This window comes from Callithrix jacchus, chromosome 1, assembly GCF_049354715.1.
Source record: "Callithrix jacchus isolate 240 chromosome 1, calJac240_pri, whole genome shotgun sequence".
Classification (NCBI taxonomy): domain Eukaryota; kingdom Metazoa; phylum Chordata; class Mammalia; order Primates; family Cebidae; genus Callithrix; species Callithrix jacchus.
The window spans coordinates 75,348,570-75,365,884 of NC_133502.1; positions in this window are offsets into that span (position 1 = coordinate 75,348,570).

Below are 17,315 nucleotides of genomic sequence, written 5' to 3' on the forward strand. Positions count from 1 at the left end.
CTTTAATGTTTTGTCGAGATGGGGTTTCACTTTGTTGCCCAGGCTGGTCTACAACTCTTGGGCTCAAATAATCCTCCTGTTTCAGCCTCCCAAAGTGCTGAGATTACAGGTGTGAGCCATTGCACCACCCAACCTAAGAAAAATCTAACACAACTGACTCCATTTTGCCTCTAACATCATGGGCGATTTTTTTTTTTTTTTCTTATTCTAGCCCAGAGGCCAAGATAGCCATGAGAGAAATTTAGTTCATAGTTCAACTTAGAGGCAAGGGAAGCTGACTCCCACACTTGTTAGAAGGTTGAAGCTACATTCTGAAGGGGAGGTTAGAATTACAGTAGGGCCTGAACTTTGCTAAAGAACAGGCACAATTAAACAATGACCTGCGATTGTGGAGCATGTTTTTCTATAAGATGCTAACTGCCCCACAATCACGTAACTGGGGGCTGCAAGATTTTTACCTTCCTCCACCACTCCTAGAAATAATGTAACTATCAAGAAACCTAAAGAACTGGTCTTTGAGATGTTTTTCACATTGGCATCCAGACAGACTGAGAGATGCCACCTGGTCCTAAGACCCTCTCCCATGACTGACTCAGCTGCAAGAAGAGAGTTTTAGACGATCCTATGACTTCATCAGTGTTCCAGTTCCCCCAGTGCCCCGCCCACCAAAGTACCCTCTAAAAACCCGAGACTCCGAATTCTTGGGGAGATGGGTTGGAGAAGTTTCTCTCTGCTCTCCTTGGTTGGCTGGCCCTGTGATGATTAAGCTCGTTCTTTGCTGCAATATTGGTTCTCATTGGTTCTTTTGGGGCAATGGGCAAGAAGAACCCATCTGGCTGTAACAGCTTCCTTCTCATGCTACACAATCCTGCTCCACGACCCCTGTACAGTGATGTGGTCATTGCGTGTTCAGGTCTGAGGTTCCAGGTGGAGAGGTAGAGGCTCAGAGAGGACAATGAGCAGTCCCAGACCTGCCCTGTCCTCTGCAGTTCTCTTGAATATCTTTAAGTCAAGGGAGCATATCCTGTTACAAGGTGTTCTGGAATCCAGCAGTCAACATTAATCTGATTTGACATTTTACCTTCTCTGGGTTATGTCCTCCTTCCTGGGTAGGAACCTGTACCTACACCCTCCTTCTGGCTGAATGGACTGATCTCTGCCCTCACCTGACTGTTCCACCCCACACCTATTGCCCTTCCTGGAAGCAGAAATGGACTTGATGGAAGGTGAATGGGCCCCTGTGAGAGGACTCCACAAGGCCTTTCTGAGAAATTCTGTGTGTGTGTATTTCCTACCTACAATCTATTCCCCTAATGTTTAATTTATTGCTTGAAATAAGTGGGCTTTTTTATTCCTTTTTTCCTCTGTTTTCTCCCTTGAGGAAGTCACCAGTATGAACCCCCTGAGAGCTGTGTTTTGGTTATGTGGTTGTCATTCCTACAGAATGACGAGTGTGGAAAATGTCACGTGCAATCCTCTCCTATTACTTCTCCCAGTCAGGGGATCACCACGAACTGGTCATCACAGCTCTTTCCAAGCACTGCCAGGACCACAAAGAGAAAAGCCATGTGGAGCTGCACCATGTTGTGTTGTTAATATTTTAGATAATTCATTGTCTGCTTAATGGTGAGCCATCTAGTCATCAAACAATTCATTTTAAATGTGGGCTGGTGTCCTTTTTCCTGCCTTTTTTGCTGCCTCTTCTTTCTTCTCATTTCCTTTACAACTCATTCTCTGTTCACATTGTGAGGTTCTAGGATAGGAAAGCTTTCATGTGCAACCTCACTTTACCAATTTAAGTGTGAAATCACACAATGCTTTCTGGATTTCCTCAGGCTGCAAGGCCGGATGGCAATTTAAAGACAGCTACCAAAGTTAAAATGCACACAGCAGTTCTCCTCCATGTGGCACAAAGTTACTTTCAAAAAGCTGATAGTGAGCATGTTTATTTCCAGCCATCCCTAGAGAAGCAGCAATAGCTTTGAAATGTCACTTTTAGATTTTTAGAATGTACTTTTAACAAAAGCAAATGTTTTTGCTTCCTTACAGTGTCACCTGAATGTGGAAAAGTTGAGTTTGAGCGAAACTGGCATGGCCACACTGCATGGACCTTAGCATGACCAGGGCACATTTCAGCTCAAATCTGCTGTACCAAGAACACATTCTGTCAAGAACCACCGCCTCTTCCCCCAACTGGGAATGGATTTATGTCATCACAGGAGGTGCAAAAATGTGTGGTGAGTTAAGTGAATTGGGATGTCCTTGGCTGCCCAAGCAAGAGGGCAGCTTTCCTGCCTTTACACAAATAGAGAAAACACAGCAGGTTAATTAAGACCACGAGACTTTGGTTTAAACAGACAGTGGCTTCTCCTTCCCTAAATTGCCCTAATTTTGTAGTAAATTATAACATTTTTATTTTCTACCACCGCATTACTTTATTATGTGAACCAAAAATAAAATCCTTTTAAAGCCAACCATCTGAATGGACCTCTCCTTTCAGCCAGGGTATTCCAAAGTTAACATGAAAAACTGGTTCAGGCCTTAATGGGAAGCAGGGGTCAGACATACTCTCCCTTCTCTTGGAATATGGGAAAAGCCAACCACCATTCAACACAGACTTTAAGTCTGATAAGAAACATTTATAATCTAATATCTCTGAAGCTGTACTTGGAGGCTTCATCTGCATTTTAAAACTCTGGTCTCTACAACCTTTATTGTAGTTTAGACATTTATTCATTTCTATTGATAATAATTCTTTCAACCAATTACCATTCAGAAAAATTTTAAAGATACCTATGACCTCGAAGCACCCTCAGCCAACACTTCAAGTTGTCCTGCCTTTCCAGACCAAGCCAATGTATATCTTACATGTATCTCATTGATGTCTCATGTCTCCCTAAAATGTATAAAACTAGGCCATGCCCCAAACACCTTGGGCACATACTCTCAGGATCTCCTGAGGGCTGTATCACAGCCATTGGTCACTCACATTTGGTTCAGAATAAATCTCTTCAAATATGTGACACAGTTTGACTCTTTGTTGACAATTACATACATGACACTACTATGTATCATATACTGCTTATGTGCTAGGCACTATATTAGATGTTTTATCAGCACAATTTCATGTCATTCCCACAACAACCCTACAAATAACTACCATGTATTTGGTTGTGAGACACTGAGTGATTAGGTCACTTGCCTAGGTTCACAAAGCTAGAGTAGGGGCCTGGATCCAAGCATAAGCAGGCTGGCTTCAGGGACAACCCCACTCTGGGCTACATTCTTAGAAAAATCATAGCTCTTAGCACATGAAACACACTGGAATCCGAAAGACTCAGCATGGCAAGCCTTCAGCATCACAGGAATGAGCCCATCACAGTTTCTCTGAGACTACAAAATGGCACAGTGCTATCCACGTTGCAGGGTTGAGCTGTGAATTCCAGAGAATCTCTGTGACATATCTGTGCCCAGCACCTCTTAAATAGTTTCTTATTCATGGACTCTGTGTAGGATTTACATCATCTACATTTTTATAAAATACATGAATCCCTGAAGAAAGAATTCTCACACATATTTTCCAGATGCTAAAGAAGTGAAGAACAATTGTAATAAATACAGTCAGCAGAAAATATTTTAATATCTATTTCAGAATAATGCTGGAAGATAAATGGTATTCAAAATGTGAAGGATACATTAACATTTTCAAATGGTGTGATCCAAACTTAAATTATCCATCCACAGCTCTGGTAATTATTTTAGGAAATTGGGGCCCCTTCCTCTGGCCAAATTTCTAGCTGGGGAGAGCAGGAGGCCTGGTGCCTGAGTAAATGATTCATTTACAGGGACTGGTGAAGGTGAACTTCAGCTGTTTCTGCCTCTGTGCATATGAGAGAAGGTGGCACTTGGGCATCAGTCCTGTGGACCTCACCTATTGACATTCTTCTTAGTCAATGAAAAAGAAAATTCCCCTATTTTGACCACAAAGAACAAAAGTGCAGTGGTAAAGTATGGGATGAATTTTGTCATCCCCAAAGATAGTAAAGTTCTCACCTCTAGCACCTGTGAATGTGACCTTATTGAGAAACAGTCTTTTCAGATGATCAAACCAAGCTAAGGTCCTCTGGGTGGGCCCTAATCCAGTGTGACTAGTGTCCTTATAGAAAGGAAACTTGGACACAGAGGTAGACATGCACACTGGAGATGTGCAGATGAAGACAGAAGTTTGCAAGCCAAGGAACACCAAAGGTGACCAGCAAACCACCAGAAGCTGGGAAAGAGGCCTGCTGCAGTTTCTCCCTCACAGCCTTGCACGGAACCAACACTTCAGACACCTTGCCTTCAGACTTCTGGCCTCCAAAAGTGTAAGAGAATCAATTTTTGTTGTGGAAGTCATCCAATTTGTGGTACTTTGTTACACGAGCTGCAGGAGACTAATGTCCAGGCTTTGACAACAAGCTAAATTCTCCCTCTTGCACACTGCAGAGATCAATGCACTCAAATGCTTGCAGTACTGGGTCTTTCCAATTCCAGTGTGTTCCATGTGCACTAAAATGCTGTGCCTGATTCTGAACTTCAGAGGAATTAGTTTGGAAGAGTTTCAAATGGAAACAGGAAAACATAGCTGAAGGGCATAGGCTAGAAGAGTTGGAGTGAGGACAGACCAATGACAGCCGTGTTACTGTATTCTTGAACAGTTGAGAAGCTAATGCTGGCCAGTTAGGGAGGGATTAGAACTAGAAAAGCCAAGGAAATGTCTCCAAGTCTCCATTTCCAGAGATTCCTCATGGATTCAACTCAACCAGACTTACTCCTCATGTGAGAGATCATCAAAGGTTGACAGAGAAAGAGGCTGCACTATTAAAGCATGCATTTGAGAAAGACAAAGCAATGCATTAAGAAAAACATGGAGAAAATTGTGGCAGAGGGGCAGAAAGTTGACCTTTTCTGATAACGTTGAATTATTCATAGGTTTTGGCACCTGTTCTCTCTGAAAATTCAACTTTAAAAACAATCAGCAGAAATTATTCTCCACATTTGATCAAAACACTTGTTACAAGGAAAATAAGAGAGTGGGTACGAACCTAAAGGAGATATATTGCAAGTGAAAGGACTTGTAGAGAAAAGTTTGAATGATACTGACAAATCAAAGGACATTGATAAAGGACAAAAGCCAATTCCTGCAGGGAAAGAAAAAAGAAAACTAACCTTATTAACATTAACTAGGACCACGTATAGAGTGATTATTTAACTCTCAGGATAGAAAGGAATATATGAAAATAGCATAATAATATAATAGCAAGAAAGAGATGAATTATCTTATTCTACTAATGAGAAAACTGATGCTCAGAGATCTTAAGTGATTTGCTTCAGGTCACAAAGCTAGTGCGATTCAAAATTCAAAAATAAACACCAGTAAGTCTAACTTTAAAAGCCAGGATTTTGGACTATGAAAAAATTATTGGAAAGAACATATCTTTCCAATCTATTTGCAATTAAAATCAATAATCTACTTGCATTAAAAGCTTTGTCATTTCTGTCTGGAATATCTTTGTATCTACACATTCCGAAACCCATTTTTTATATGAAAGATGAACTTGTGCAAAAATAATGTTTGAAAGAAGGATTGACTTGGCCAGGCACGGTGACTCATGCCTGTAATCCCAGCACTTTCGGAGGCCGAGGTAGGCGGATCACAAGGTCAGGAGATCGAGAGGAGCCTGGCCAACATGGTGAAACCCTGTCTCTATTAAAAATACAAAAATTAGCCAGGCTTGGTGGTGCACACCTGTAATCCCAGCCACTCAGGAGGCTGAGGCAGGAGGATTGCTTGAACCTGGGAGGAAGGGGTTGCAGTGAACTGAGATCGTGCCATTGCATTCCAGCCTGGGTGACAGAGAGAGACTCCATCTCAAAAAAAAAAAAAAAAGACTGATTCAAAGTCATTGAATTCTAATGTATTTTTTGAAAAAGTGAATTCACTCCCATCTGGGTCCTACACCATCTGCTTCTCTAGCTATGTCCAGGACATCGGATAACCAATGGTTTAAAGTTGTTGTCAAATCCAGTGAATTTTAAAGGACATTTTAATCAGAAATAGGTTTCCAAGCAGCTGTCATATATTGTCAAATGTGATTAGAAGCTGGCAGGAAAGAGAGTGTCTTGAAAATTGACAGAAAAACCACCTCAAGTAGAATAACGTCAGTGCCACAAAATGGTTGTGACTTGGAGGCTGGCCAGGCACAAGCGTGTATGTTATGATAAAAACTCTAGAACTGATAGTCACTTTTTTATTAATTGCCAATAAGTTTATAATAAAATATTGTTTTCAAGGGTGTTACAATATTTTAATGAATTGACCAAAAGAACAAATTATTGAGGAAATAGAATAGTCTGATGGAAAATTTTGCTGAGTTTTATTCTTGCGTGCAATAATATTTTTTTTCTTTTTTTCTACTTTTATTTTAGATTCAGAGGTACATGTGCAGGTCTTTTGTTTGTTTGTTTGTTTTATCAACTTTTACTTTAGGTTCTGGGGTGCATGTGCAGGATGTAAAGGTTTGTTCATAGGTAATGTGTGCCCTCGTGGTTTGCTGCACAGACCAGCCTATCATCCATGTATTAAGCCCAGCATGCATTAGCTGTTCTTCCTGATGCTCTCCCTGTCCCCATCCCCCTGACAGGCCCTACTCTGTGTTGTTCCCCTCCCTGTGTCATGTGTTTCCATCTTTTAGCTCTCACTTATAAGTGAAAACATGTGCTGTTTGGTTTTCTGTTCCTGTATCAGTTTGCTGAGGATAATGGCTTCCAGCACCACCCATGTCCCTGCAAAGGACATCATCTTTTTCCTTTTTATGGCTGCATAGCATTCCATGGTGTATATGTTCCATTGGCCTATATGTATGCCTTTATGCCAGTACTATGATGTTTTAATTACTGTAGCATTGTAATCTATTCTGAAATCAGGAAGTGTGAGACCTCCTCCAGCTTTGTTCTTCTTTCTCAAGGTTGGTTTGGCTATTTGGGGTCTTTTGTGGTTCCATATGAATTTAAGGGATGATAGGAAGCTAAGTCAGGACTGTTAATCAGAGAACAATATATTATTCTGGCTGTTTTATGTAAATGGAATGTAAAGGGGCAAATTTAGAAGCAAAGATACCTAGTATAAATCTATCACAGAAAGCCACGTAAGGCAGAAGGGCTGGCTGCTCCGTACAGGCTGGTAGCAGTGGGAGGGGTGAGAAGGGGTTAGATTTGAGACACACTGGTATGTGTATCTTGTGGCAGCAAACACTGATGAGTATCTTGTAGTGGCAGAGACTGATGACTTCCACACGTACACCACCCATTCTGATCTCTCCTGTCAACTCACACTCCTCCTTGCTATTCACCGTCTCCACCAGTAAATTCAAAGGGTGACTCAAACATAGAGCTAAAAGCTGTTTTTCTGCACCACTCCTCCCACCCCCCTGCCGCCCATCACCTTCCTCCTCTATGGCTGCAGCTCCTCATCTCACTGCCTGGCATCTGAACCTTACAGCTGTCATTGACTCCTCTTTTCTCCTCCACTCTACTTCGAGTTCATTCACAAAACATGCTGGCTAGATCTTCAAAATACACTCCCAAGCATACACAACAAAGGTTTGGTGTACTTCTTGTGAACTGGGGGAATGACATTTAGAAACTTAAGCCTGGTTATGCCACTCTTCTGCCCACTATGGAGGCTCTTGTTTTTTCTCAGAATGCCATTCAAACCTGACCCATGATCAATAAGGACCTCCCTGCTGACCTGGGCCTGGACTCCTCTCTGATGCCATCTTCCCCCTCCTTACTTTATAGAAAAATTTATAGAAGGACCTTTGATGTGGGAAAACCGTCTCCAGTGAACTAGACCTCAATACTCATCCAAAAAGGCAGAGTCAGCAATCTCCCAGGGACGACAATCTTCTTCCTTCAGGATGGCTAGCTACTAAGGAGGGAAAAGTACTCCTACCTGCTGTTGGCCAGTGGAAAGTACTTAAAACCCTACATCAAACCTTCCATACGGGTATACAGAATACATATCAAATGGTCAAATCTATATTTACAGAGAAAGGCCTCTTCGAGGCTGTCCAACAAATAGTCAAAGGATGTGAAATATGCCATAAAAATAATCCTTTGGCACATCACAAAGCTCCTCCTGGGAACAGCGAGCCAGTCATTACCCAGGTGAGGACTGGCAAATGGACTTTACCCATATGCCTAAGTCTCAGGGACATCAATATCTGCTAGTATGTGTAGGTACCTACACAAACTGGGTTGAGGCTTTCTCCTATAAAAGAGAAAAATACCAAGAGGTAATAAAAGTCCTGATTAATGAAATAATCCCTAGATTCAGACTCCCTCACTGTCTTCAAATTGATAACAGCCCTGCCTTCAAAGTTGCAGTGACCTAAGGAACTTCAAAAGCGTTAGGAATACAGTATCAGCTCCACTGTGCTTGGAGGCCTCAGTCCTCAGGAAAAAGTGGAAAAGATGAATGAAATTCTTAAGAGACAACTGAAGAAACTGGCACAGGAAACCCACTGCCCCTGGCCTTCTCTATTACCAATAGCACTCTTAAGAGCTCGAAACTCTCCTCAGAAAATAGGACTCAGCCTCTATGAGATGCTTTATGGATGGCCCTTTGTTACTAATAATATCGTATTAGACAAGGAAACAGCAGATCTAATAAAAGATATAACCTCCTTAGCTAAATACCAACAGGCTCTTAGGACCTTACCTGAAGGACACCCTAAGGAAAAGGGGAAAGAGTTGTTCTGCCCTGGAGACTTAGTGCTTCTTAAGTCTCTCCCCTCAGGCTCCCCCTCTCTAGGCCCCTCTTTGGAAGGACCATTTTCAGTTATTCTGTCTACCCCAACGGCAGTTATGGTGGTGGGAATTGACTCGTGGATTCATCACACTCAGCTGAAGCCTGGGACACCTCCTGAAGAAGATCATGGCCCTCCACTCCACAGCCTGAAGTCCCGGGAGACGGCCCCGTACACCTGCGAACCATTAGAGGATCTACGCTTGCTCTTCTGAAGAGATGCCCAGGAAAGTGACTACTCATGAGTCTAACGTACATCCTGGCATCTGCAGGACTATTACTCTTAACTTTACTGTTTGCCACCGAACTTAATGTGGTTGCCACTACGGATTGGCCTACATCTTATAAACTCTCCCTCAAATCATACGGCGCTTATAGGTCCCTTGGTCACCAATCTACAAATTCCATCTTCCAAACTTCACTTGCGTGAATTCTGCCAACAACTGCAATGCTTCCCTATGCCAAAACTGGTTTGCCTTATCCCGAGGCCTCAACTGCCTAGCACCAGACTTATTCTTTGTTTGTGGCACCTCAGCTTAGTGCTGCCTGAACAATACCCGTGGGTAAATATGCCTCCTCTCCTTCCTAGTGTCCCCCAAGATGATTTACACTACCCTCCCATGCAGAGTCTTCTCTTGCTAAGGCCATGCCATACTCAAACCCCAATTATTCCTTTCACAGTGGTGGGGGGCAGAATAATAGGAGGGCTTGGTACTGGCATTGGGGGAATTACTACCGCTACTCAGTATTACTATAAGCTATCTCAGGAGTTAAATAACGACACGGAAATGGTTGCTAATTCTCTCTGCAGAAGCAGCTTTACTCTTTAGCTGCCGTGGCTCTTCAAAATAGAAGGGCCCTGGATCTGCTATCAGCAGAGAAAGGAGGAACCTCTCTCTTTTTAGGAGAAGAATGCTGCTACTTTATAAACCAGTCAGGTACTGTCTTCAACAAAATTAAAGAATCAGGGACCAATCGAATGCACAGCTAGAAACCTTCAAGAAACAGGATCGCGGAGCTTGTTTAACAACTGGCCGTCCTGGCTCTACCCTCTTCTAGGCCCGTTTATAGCCATTCTATTATTGCTGGCCTTCGGGCCTCTCATCTTTAACCTTCTTGTCAAATTCGTTTCTTCTAGAATTAAGGCCATGAGGCTACAAATGGTCCTGCAAATGGGACCCTGAATGTCCTTGGCTCATGAGTTCTAACGTGGACCTCTGGATTGGCCTGCATCCCTGGAAGACTCCCCTCTGGAGGAAACCTCAACTGCAAGGCCCCTTCCATGCCCCGATTCAGCAGGAAGTAGTTAAAGAGCAAACGACGCCCGTGTCCCAAGAGCAGTGGACTTTCCTGTTCAGAGGGGGGACTGAGGGACTGTGTTATAGAAGCTTCTCTTCCTGGGTCCATGAGGAACGTGGTTTCAAACGCAGGGATTTCCTCTGAGCACCTCCTCCATGCCTCCATCTGGGAACCAGAGGGGTTTCAAATGTTAAAGTTCTTTGTTTGACTTTCACAGGCCTGAGGGCCAGGTAGGGAAAACCAGGTGAGATTCTTTGTCCCAAAATCCCGTGTAAGCTCCAGGAGGAGGGGCTCTGTAACTAAAGAGTTGTGGACCAAGTAGCCAATCTGATATCAGAGTCAAAGATCAATCACTCCAGAGGACATTTGAAAGAACTCCTCTCATTGGAGGAGAACATGAATGGGGAGGGAATAACTGAAGGATTAAAACTCCAGCTGCTTTTACCTATACTGATTTCCCACTCTGGGATCCCCTCCTACAACAGGATGGGGGGTGTCTCTCTCCTCTCTCTCTTCTCTCTCTCTCCTCTCTCTCTCTTTCTGTCCAATAAATCACTCTTCCACAAAACTCTTTGGGTCCACAATATTTATTCGAATGGCAAGCTCACCATTCCTCTGGGGCCCCTTTCCCTGTTCTTCCGGGTTCGTGAGACCAAGAACCTCTTGAGAACCGGGAGCTGGATACGCTCCCCTGGTTACAATTTCATCTGCCCTCCCAGTTATCTTTCTTCAGAAAAGGGAATTTCAGACCCAGATTGGAAGGACCATGTCTCCACTAGGCATGTATTTCTGGTGGGCCCCCAATCCATTCCACTTGCCACTGGTGTGGTCCTGCCTATGGTTGTCTGATGGAGTCTTCTTCCACTGGCCTGCTGAGACCACCTCTGCTATCTATGGGGGTTGGGAAATGTCAGGCCCAGAGGACCTTGTTCTTTTAGAAGATGCTTATGCGGTTGGGCCAGTCCAGGAGCCACCAACCAGTCTTCTTTCTGGTTTCTCCCTTTCAGAGTCCTCCTTTGCTTGTCTGGTGCCATTTCCAGGGTCTACAGTTGTACATTGCAAGGAGCAGGGGGGAGAATCAGTCTATACCATCTTGTCTGGACCAGAAGTCTCTGATTTTTTAAAAAATATCTTGTCTGGGGCCGGGCACGGTGGCTGAAGCCGGTAATCCCAGCATTTTGGGAGGCCGAGGCGGGTGGATCACGAGGTCAAGAGATCGAGACCATCCTGGTCAACATGGTGAAACCTACTAAACTACTAAACTCTACTAAAAATACAAAAAAATTAGCTGGGCATGGTGGTGCATGCCTGTAATCCCAGCTACTCAGGAGCCTGAGGCAGGAGAATTGCCTGAACCCAGGAGGCGGAGGTTGCGGTGAGCCGAGATCGCGCCATTGCACTCCAGCCTGGGTAACAAGAGCGAAACCCTGTCTCAAAAAAAAATGTCTGGATTACTAGTTGTTTTCAAAAAGTCAGAGAGAAATAAAACTAGAAAGTTAAACACAGAAGAAAAACTGAAAAATCCACAAGTATATAAAAATTAAAAAGCATGCTTTTGAACAACAAATGAGTCAAAGGAGAAATCAAAAGAGAAATTAGAAAATATCTTGAGACAAATGAAAATGAAAAGACAGCATAACAAAACTCATGGAATGCAGTAAAAGCAGTACCAAGGGGTAATTTACAACCATAAATACATTTTTTAAAAGGCGTAAAATCAACGACATTATAATGTAAGGAATTAGAACAAAAACTAATGAGGGGCTGACCGTGGTGGCTCACACCCGTAATCCTACCATTTTGGGAGTCCAAGGCAGGAGGATCACTGAGGTCAGCAATTCGAGAGCAGCCCAGCCAATAGGGTGAAACACCGTCTCTGCTAAAAATACAAAAAAAAATTAGCTGACATGGTGGTGCTTGCCTCTTATCCCAGCTGCCCACAGGGCTGAGGCAGGAGACTCACTTGAACTAACAGGCAGAGGTTGCAGTGAGCTGATATCGCTGCCACTGCACCCTAGCCTGGGCGACAGCAAGACTCTGACTCAAAAAAGAACAAAAAAGATTATAGAGTGAAGACAAGCAAAACAGAGAAGAGAAAAACAATAAAGAAAGTAAATGAAACCAAGTTTGGCTCTTTGAAAACATCAACAAAATTGACAAGTTTTTAACTTAAGAAAAAGAAAAGAAGAGTAAATTATAAAAGGCAAGACTATTATGGCTTAAGATGCTCCACAGAATCACTCTTGATCCATCCCACGTTAACCTCTGCTGTATCATCTCTCTTCTCTGCAGTCCCTGTTTATGCCTCCTTTTCTGCAGAGCCTCGCATCAGTCTGTCCCAGCAGCTTACTGGAAGGCTTTCTCAGCACAAGCACTCTCAGTACTCAAATCTGCATCATTCAAACATGCTTCAGGGGAAAAAAAGTGCATTTTTATCTAGAAACCACAGTCTGAAGCTGTGAAGGCAAATGAAGCCATGGAGGATCTTTAAAAAGTTCTGGAAGTAGGGGCCCACGCCACAGTATGAGCGTTTTGTGCTGACCTGCCTGAAGCCCAGGCCTCTGCAGAAAGAAGCCTCCAAGGTTCTGCTGCTCCTTAGTCTTGGTAAATTTCAGACGGCTGAGCATAAACAACCAGAGACACCCCAAGCCACATTTTACCTTTGTATTTTTATTTTTACTTGGGGGGAAGGCTTGTTTTAAAATCACTGTTAAGGCCGGGCGTGGTGGCTCACGCCTGTAATCCCAGCACTTTGGGAGGCCGAGGTGGGTGGATCACGAGGTCAAGAGATCGAGACCATCCTGGTCAACATGGTGAAACCCTGTCTCTACTAAAAATACAAAAATTAGCTGTGCATGGTGGTGCGTGCCTGTAATTCCAGCTACTCAGGAGGCTGAGGCAGGAAAATTGCCTGAACCCAGGAGGCGGAGGTTGCGGTGAGCCGAGATCACGTCATTGCACTCCAGCCTGGGTAACAAGAGCGAAACTCCGTCTCAAAAAAAAAAAATCACTGTTAAATTTCTTTAGTCCTTTCCCTGTAGTATTGAGCTATTATTAAAATGTCCCCAAATCTTCATAAAGTTTTTGAAATGTAAGATGAAGGGTTTTGTTTTTTGTACTTCACCATTAATGATTCTATGAAATTGAATAGCAATGCAAACTGATTTTGAACCTCCCACACTTGATGAACATGTTAATGTGTGGCTAACTCAGCATTTCCCGAGATCCCACCAGAATTGAGAAGCTGCTGCTGACTGACTTTGCTGCTGCTCACCACGTCCCTGCGCTCCATTAACAATGGCCTGGGGGAGCCTGCAGGCTTCTGAAGCAACGGGTTGCAACTGAGTCAGACCGGGGTCCTTCAGTTCATGCAATTGCTTTACCCTTTGGTGGTTGATTTTAAATTTTATACAAATGGTGAATAGTAGCCCTGAATTCCCTCAAATGGCATTTTTTGAGTACTGTTCTAAGCACATCTCTTATGTGTAAATAATGCTAAAGGTCTCAGCCTTTGATTCTATTAATAAGGGATGTACTTGTGGACAATAATGAATGTGCAGTTTCTGTTTCAAGAAGGTGGAGGCAGTGAGAGGGAGGATTTGAGCAGTTAAAAATGGCAGGGAAGGCCAAATGTGGTGACTCACACCTGCAATTACGGCACTTAGGGAGGCCAAGGTGAGTGGGTCATTTGAGGTCAGGAGTTCGAGACCAACCTGGCCAACATGGTGAAACTCCATCTCTACTGAAAATACAAACATCAGCCAGGTGTGGTGGTGGGCGCCTGTAATCCCAGCTACTCAGGAGGCTGAGGCAGGAGAATCAGTTGAACTGGGGAGGCAGAGGTTAGAGTGAGCTGAGATGGTGCTGTTGCACTCCAACCTGGAAGACAGATCGAGAGCCTGTCAAAAAAAAAAAAAGCCAGGAAGTTTTCAAAAAGTCCCTCACTTCCTTTTGAAACTTACTCTTGTAACTTTTGTAAAAAAAAAAAGTTCCATCTCATATAAACTAGGTGTTTTTGTCTTTAAACCTACCATTAGTCCTCTTAACTTTTAATATTGCAGCAGCTGGCAAAGCTCTAAAGTACTTTTCATTATTTAATGCAAATTTTTGCAAGGAACCCCAGGAGGCTCTCCATTTTAGTGGAACACAATTCTTTCAAATTATTGCTGAAGCTGCTCACGTTTAAACTGAATGTGCATAAAATTTAAGCAAATGCCACATTAAAGAGTAACTGCACAAAGTCGATCAGGGCAGGATAATCAGCACACTGCTTGAGGAAGGGTGATGGGGTGGGCCTTGGGGAGGGACTAGTCACAGGCCCTGGGAGGATTAATTGCTGAACGCACTCAACAGGTATGGGCTGGGAAGAAGTCCAGTTGTTGGAACTCACCATGAGCCCCAGACTGCATAGTAGGGGAGGAGTGTGTCCTCATTGGTCACAGGTCTCCTTTGGGGATCAAAACAGGCTGCACGTGCCCTACCCTTGTCCTCTGGGCATTCACTTCTCAGCACCTGGGGATGCTAGTGAAGGCTTTGTTCTGCTGACTGATCCCCCTCCAATCCATCCACGGCAAGCCACAAACGCCCTCAAACAGTACGGGGCAGGAACCCAATCTTGCTTGCTCCTGACTGGGATGTCTTACAGGTGCTCCACAGCCCCCAGAGTCCCAAAATGTAATTTGCTCATTAACACACCCTGTCTGGGCTTCCCACTCTGCCCATCTATCAGGCCCTTCTGGGCTCATCTCTCAAATACGGTCATTAAAAATAATTATTCCCAATCCTTGTTAGAGATGGTAAGACAGACTTGATATATAAGTGGGCCTCGGCCAGAGAGAACGCTGCAACAGGGTCATGAAGTGGGGGAGAGATTGGACTCAACTCCAGTTCCAACAAAGACAAGTGAGGGTTTTAGCCAAGCAGCAGGGTAGGGCCAGGGGATGGGAAGTGACGTAGAGAAAACACCAAGAATAAGAAGTTTCTGGCTAAATTGACTCGATGAAATTCTTGCAGGGTGATCAGATACCAACAGTGGTGAGATACGAAGAGTGAGCTATCTTCACTGAACTGACTTAGCAGGATCCTTGGTCTAACTGGATTCAACAAGACAGAGGCAGATGCCCAAGGTCAGGCCTCTTGGAAAGAACTCATGCGGTTGACTCAAGTTCTGGTTGAAGGAGAGAGTTTTCGCCAAGTCACCTGTGCTTGCCATGAAAGTGCAAATTTGTGCCAGTGGGAATGATGTACAGTTATGCATCACTTGACAATGCAGACACGATCTGAGACATGTGTCGTTAGGTGATTTCATCATTATGTCACCATTGTAGAGTGCACAGACACAAACCTAGATGGTGTGGCCTCCTGCACACGTAGGCTACATGGTACAGCTCATTGCTTCTAGGTTACAAACCTGCACAGCGTGTTGCTGTACTAAATACTGTGGGCAACTCTAAGTGTAATACGATCTAGAAAGCTGTTGGGGAGAAATAAGCAGAACTGAGCTAACCCTGGCTGGAAATAAGTATTTGTGTATCTTATATTTAGATATCTAAAGATAGAAAAGGTACAATAAAAATACAGTATTATAATCTTATGGGACCACTGTCATATATATGGTCTGTCATTGACCAAAACACCACTATGAGGTACACAACAGTTAGGTATGTTATGTCAGGTAACAGGTAACTATGAGATATGCAGCTGGGTAAAAGCAGGCTTTGCATTTGCTTATATTGTGATTTACAAGACAGATGCCAGAAACAGCCACCTGCTAACTGGCACTGAACAGGAATTCAAGGCTCGTGCCTGCATTTCCAACACACCCTGGCTCCCTGTGCACTGTGCACCTTGGATTTTACAGCTCAGGGTCACCAGTAGCCCCCCATTACTGCGCAGTGGCTCCAGGCTGCAATTCACACCCTCTCCCCCCTCTAATTTTCCCTCTTTCTTCCTGTCCTAGGTGCATCCATCCTCTGTTCTTTCTCACTCTCTCTTTTGTTTTCTTCCTCTGGCACACAGGGCGTAGGAGCAGCACTACCACAAACAAGGCTTGGGTCTTTTTCAAGGTGAGGTGCCATAGGTACCATAGCATCTTTGTAAATCATAACAGTATAGCATGCAAAAACTGGGTTACCACTGTTATTCACTTTCTGTCTTTTTATGTGTCACTGGTAGTCATGGAGTCCTGTGTCAATAACCCTGTTTCCCATCTTCACTTAGGCATGTGAGCATTATGGCAAAGTGGCTTTGGACTTGGCAATTGAATTTTGGGCTCAGCCTCTTCTCATCTAGCCCAGTATGCTCCATTACAAGAGAGGAGTTGATAGGCTAATTGGGCTAAATTATAAACATCTGCTAAAGATTTAATGTCTTCTGTCCTCTAAAGGGTGCTTTAAGACTCCCACAGAGAACCATGGGAAAGCATAAACAACACATTTCTGAGATTGGGAAGGATACTTGCAAATAATATATCAGAAATGTTATGTTCTGTAACCTCTGTGCCAGAAGGAAGGCCTTTCAGATCACTTACTTGGAAGTAGATCCATTCTCTTCACACTCCCTCTTTTCTTTCTTTTTTTAATTCACTGTTTATTATTTTAAAAAGAAATTGGCTCTTTATAAACACTGTATTATATATATTTGTTGGTTGGTTATTTAATATTTGAATATATATATTTTTTATTGCATTTTTGGTTTTGGGGTACATGTGCAGAACATGCAAGATGGTTGCATAGGTACACACATAGCAGTGTGTTTTGCTGCCTTCCTCCCCTTCACCCACATTTGGCATTTCTCCCCAGCTCCCTGCCCCCGCTGTCCCTCCCCATTCCCCCCCATAAACCCCAGTGTGTAGTACTCCCTTTCCTGTGTCCATGTGTTCTCATTTTTCATCACCCACCTATGAGTGAGAATATGCGGTGTTTCACTTTCTGTTCTTGTGTCAGTTTGCTGAGAATGATGTTCACTAGATTCATCCATGTCCCTACAAACGACACGAACTCATCATTTTTGATTGCTGCATAATATTCCATGGTGTATATATGCCACATTTTTCCAGTCCAGTCTATTATCAATGGGCATTTGGGTTGGCTCCAGGTCTTTGCTATTGTAAACAGTGCTGCAATGAACATTCGTGTGCATGTGTCCTTATAGTAGAACGATTTATGGT